The sequence below is a fragment of the Drosophila suzukii genome, unplaced genomic scaffold (assembly GCF_043229965.1).
Source record: "Drosophila suzukii unplaced genomic scaffold, CBGP_Dsuzu_IsoJpt1.0 scf_7, whole genome shotgun sequence".
NCBI lineage: Eukaryota > Metazoa > Arthropoda > Insecta > Diptera > Drosophilidae > Drosophila > Drosophila suzukii.
In genome coordinates this window covers 1,640,119-1,645,641 of record NW_027255939.1, presented here as the reverse complement: position 1 = coordinate 1,645,641, position 5,523 = coordinate 1,640,119, and positions in this window count along the sequence as shown.

Sequence of the window (5,523 nt, the reverse complement as noted above, 5' to 3'; positions counted from 1 at the left end):
GGGGACCACTCTCCTCCCAGATTCGGGGCTCCTCCGTTGCCGCCGTCTCCTCCGCGAGTCCCTCCGGCCAGGTCCAGACGCTGCCACAGACTCGGCAGGGCTACCGGGAGACTGCTGGTCCTGGGGCGGCTCCTCGCTGGCCCATTCGACCTCTGATGGGCAGCCATCATCTTGCGCCACCAGCATGGGCGCTCGGTAGTCTTGGTTCTCTGCCTTGGGTAATGAACGACGGTGTGTAACCTGTGGATTCTGAAACGCTCGTGTTTACTGCCAGCATGACTTCCGGCCATTTTTCGTCCCAGTTTCTTTGGTTCTGGCCTACGGACTGCGCTATCATTGTCTTCACCGTCCTATTTGCTCTCTCAGTCGGGTTCTCCTGTGGGGTGTATGGAGCTGTGAACTGTTGCTTGGTTCCCATTTCGGCCAGGAAACTCTTGAAAATTTTGATGTCAAACTGTACTCTGTTGTCCGTTATGACCATTTTCGGAACCCCATACCTCGCGATTATGCGTTCTCTAAAAGCTTTTTTTTAGGGACTCGGCCGTCCCGCTTCGCAGCGGCACCAACTCAGTCCACTTGGAGAACCGGTCTATCAATACCAGCAGCATTTGGTTGCCGTGCTTCGAACGCGGCAGGGGTCCAAAAAGGTCCGCACATACCGTAGCCCATGGTTCCTCTGGCACCTGCGTCAGAATTTTCCCAGCCATTTGCATCTGATTCAGCTTGAATCTCATGCATGTCTCGCATCCTCGCACGTGGGCTCGGGCGTCTCTGTGCATTCCTGGCCAGTAATACCGTGCTGCCAGACGCGCTATTGTTTTTTGGCTTCCTACATGACCAGCCGCTGGTGAGTCGTGGTTCTTCTTCAGCACCGTTTCCCGCAGAGCTTTCGGGACGCACATCCTCCATGTTGCCCGCTCAATGAGGTATATTCCTGTACAGAGTGTTACCCTCCATCACGTAGTCCGTATACTTTTGCGGCTGGGTCCTTATCTTTTCGCGCATTTCCAGAATCCAGCTGCATGTTGCAGAAGCTTCCGCCGCCGACGTCTCCTTGATCCCTCGAAGCGTTTCCGGTAGTGGCTGCCTTGACAAAACGTCTGCTACCACGTTGAGTTGTCCTTTCCTGTACGCTATTTCGAAGTCGTACTGCTGAAACTCTAGGGCCCATCTGGCGATCCTCTCTGAAGGGCTCTCTATGCTGTTGAGCCACTTCAGCGCCATGTGGTCGGTTACTACTTTAAAGTGGTAACCTTCCAGATACGGCTTGAGCTTTCGGATCGCCCAGACGATTGTCAAGCATTCCTTCTCGGTCGTTGAGTAATTCTCCTCAGCGCCGTTGAGCGTTCGGCTCGAGTGAGAGATTACCTTTTCGCCTCGTTCAGTTTCCTGGGTCAAGATTGCTCCGATGCCGTAGTCGCTCGCGTCAGTTTGCAAGATGAATGGTTTGTCGAAATCCGGGCACGCCAGTACGGGGTCTGCGACGAGTCTCGCCTTCACCTCCTCGAACGCCATCTGGTGTTCCTGTGTCCACACCCACTTATTGCCCTTGCGTAGCACATCGTTGAGAGGCTTGACTATTTATGCGAAGTAAGGTACAAACTGGCGGTACCATGATGTTACGCCCAAGTACTGTCGGAGCTCTCTTACTGTCGATGGTGGTTCTAGTTCGACGATGAATTCTACCTTTTCCGGATCTGTGCATATTCCATCGCTAGTCACTCGATGACCAATATACAACAGCTCTTTCTTTAAAAATTGGCACTTCTCCGGGTTTAGCCTCAGATTTGCCTCCTTTAGCTGTCGGAACACTTCCTTCAGGTTAGCCTTGTGTTCTTCCAGCGAGCGTCCGATCACTATGATGTCATCCTGGTAAGAAAATGCGTGCGGCGACATTTCGGGACCGATCACCCGGTCCAGCACCCGTTGAAAGGTCGCAGACGCCGAATGAAGTACGAATGGCATTACTCTCCACTGTGTACTGCCTGATGTCTGCTTTCAGTGGAATTTGCCAGTACCCATCCTTTAGGTCCAAGCTGCTGATGTACCGTGCTTCCCTCAGTTGGTCGAGAATATAATTTATTCGGGGCATCGGGTAGGCATCCTTTATTGACTTGTCGTTGATTTGCCTAAAGTCGACGCACAGTCTCCATTTGCCCGTCCTTTTTTTAACCATCACGATGGGAGCGCTGTATGGGCTTGTTGAATGTTCTATGTATCCCATCTGGAGAAGCTCGTCCTCGCGATTTCCACCTCCAGCTGCTCTTCGATTCCGCCACATCTTCCGTCTGCCAACCTAACTTGCCGTCGTATCCTCGTAATCTTCCCGAGGGCAACCAGGTTGTCCGCCAGTTCTTTGCTTATAAAGCTTGCTGTTGCCCAGGTGTCGATTGTGGCCTTGTATGTGCCCCCGTCAATCGTCACCGCTGCGGACAACTGCTGCTCCTCCTCGATCAGCTTTCCCGTTAGTTTGGAGAGGTAGCATCTTGCGACTTCCGCTCGCCTCTCTGCGGCTGAGATCGCTGGGCATTTCCCATCTGCAAGTAGCATTCGACGCTCCTGACGCCTACTCTCCCGCACACCCAGCAGAACAACAAGCGTTGGTGCCGACACCCTCGTGTTGTACTTGGTGGCCTCCAAAAAGTGTTTGCTGGCTGCATCTGTTGCTGTTGTGGTGGTGTCCATTGGCCTCCGCGTGGTGCTCCTGTTGCCTGCTTCCGTGGGACTCGGTTAGGTGGCGACCATTGGTCGTTTCCCCGTGTCTCCTGGGTTCCTGTCTCTTCGCGTCTTCTGCATGTTACCTGCGTTGGTGATGCCGACTTGGTCTTCGAGAATTTGTTTTCTTGTGCGAACGCTTCCCGCTCCTTTTCGAGTTCTTTACACTCATCTGCTAATATCATCAGCGTGTCCAGGTCCGACACTTTGTACGCCATTAGGAAGATCCTTAAACTTGGGGTGCAGTTTTCCTTGATGATCCCTATGGTATCTTTCGCGGAATAATTAAGTGGCCTCACCATCGTCTGCATGTCGTTCATGTAGTCTTTGAACGACTCGCTGAAGCCCTGCTTCCGTTGTCTGACCTGATCCGCCAGCCTGGTGAACTCCGCTCAGGTTTTCCATTGTTTGTTGTTGGCGATAAACCACTTCAGAGCCCTTACCTTAAGCAATTCAGGCATCGCTCGGGGAATCATGTCTAACTCCAAGCCGTATGTGTTGGCGGACCATTCCACCTGCTCCAGGAACTCGAACGGTTTTTGCGCCCTGTCGAACCTGAACGACCATTCGCGGAACTGTTTAGCGATCCTTGCATAGTCTGACTGACTGGGTCTCGAGATCAGCGCTGTTATTTTCCTGTCTTGGTTTGATTCTCTCTTGTTTGCCTCTTTTTGTAGGTTGTCAACGCTCAGGCTTGCCACTAAGTTGTCCCCTTCGGCGTTCGTTAACGTGATGCTCGGGCCGGCTTTGTTATGGTATGTAGCTTCCAACTCGGCACAGATGTCAACGAGTTGTGGGTCATTATCCGTTTCTGAGTAATACTCGGATAATGCCTTTCTCTTTTTAAGCCGGTAGATCCACTTCTTTTCCATTCTGTTTAAGCTGCTTCCACTGCTGGTCCGGGACGTTTTCGCGTGGCTCGCTCTGTGTTGCGCGGCTGTCATGATGTGGTGGCTGGCCTGCTGCTGACGCTATCTTGCGCACTGCTCCTGGTGGTGCTGGCTGCGCGACTGGACGTAGCGTGGCTTTTGGTGCTCGGGTTCGGGCGTACGACGCTCCGGGACCTCGTAAGTTGAAAGCGTATGGCTCTCCTGGACAACTTCACTTGAGACCTTACCGATCGACTGCTCTTCCTTGTGGCTTGTTGTACTTGGGATTCGGACACGCCGCTCCGGGACCTCGCAAGTCGAAACCGTATGGCTCTCCTGGACAACTGCACTCGAGACCGTACCAATCGACCGCTCTCCCTTCTGGCTTGTTATACTCGTTATCCTCCAGGCGTAACGCCAGGACTTTGTTGATAGGGTTAGACCTCAGCCGTCTAGAGCTCAGCTACCTGCGTCTCAATTCGGAGAATCCTGGTATCCCAATCACGAACGTCTCGACGTAGCAATCTTGCTCCTCGTAGGCTCCCACGGCGCTGCTTTTCCGACGACTCGACTTGCTGTTGCTCCCTTGTAGACTATCTGGTTGGTCAACTGTTCACTTTGATATCTGATTGACCTTAATGGTTTGACTCCTCGTGATCGACTGATCCAGCTGCCAGCGCTCTGCGGCCTTATATAGGGCCTCCGGGAACCGTTATTTCCATTTTGCGCACGGCCCGCTGGATCTCTCCACTCCAGGTCCAAAGTCCGTGACTCCTGGTAGACCCACTTGTCCTTCACGTACCGCTTCCAACCGATGTTCTGCCCACTGCTGCCGTCCCGCTGATTCCCGTGATGCTTGTTTCACGCCTGTGTGCCGCCCCACCGCCGAGAGGTGGCACTTCTTCTCCCGGTCCAAAATTCACGGGAGAGTCCAAAGTACGGTGGAGTCCCGTTATCCCCACATGGCACTCTTGCTCTGCAACTGAGCAACTTGAAATCTCCCGCGCCGATATTTCCCGTGTTTCCACTGGGACATCGATACTCATGGGCTATCGATCCCCAGCTCCCACTCCTTTCCACGGTTCCTCCGCCTGGTCACACCGTCCGTGCGTGATCGATGTTTCTGCAAATATCGATACCGACGGTGCGGCGTTGCCACCTGCTCGTTGCGATATTTCCACCTTTTGCCGATACTTCCATTATCGTGTGCCCATCGATCGCACTATCGTCCAGTGCCAATAACTCGCCTATCGAGGAGCCCCCTTCTTTGGCTCATGGTGATTTTGCAACTTTCTAAGTTAGTTTTCGCATTTCTTAACTCCTTTCTATTTCATTCTTTCTCTCTCCATACGACCTTTCTCGCCTCTCGTCTCTCTCTCTCGCCCTCTAGTCTTCCTCAGCCGGCTGAGCCTGGCTCCACGCTGGCAACACTCGAGAGCGGGTGCGGAGAGGACTTCGCATTTAACCCAATTTGAATTTCAGGACGCCGGTGCTGCCATGTATGCCCCTTTCTTTTGGCCCCTGTTTCAGCCGCGCTTCCCGTCCTATGCCGGTTTCAAACTTTGTTTTCGTTTTCTTTTATTATACCCGTTACTCGTAGAGTAAAAGTGTATACTAGATTCGTCGTGTATAGTGTATACTAGAAACCGCCCAAAACTGTAACTCCTACAGTTTTGATGCTAGATAGAAAATTTTAACTGAAATGTATTAGTCTTGTCAATACCTATCGATTGACCCAAAAAAAATTTTGCTACGCCCACTCTAACGCCCACAAACCTCCCAAGAAAAAAAGCAATGACGTCAGACCCAGACAATGCGAAATGTTTTTACGCGTGTATGTGTGTGTATGTAAATAGTTGCCGGCCGAACTTAGCGGCAAAGAAAAAAGCACTGCCGGCGCTCAGAGAGAGCAAAGTGCGCGGCTAACTTATTCTATTGC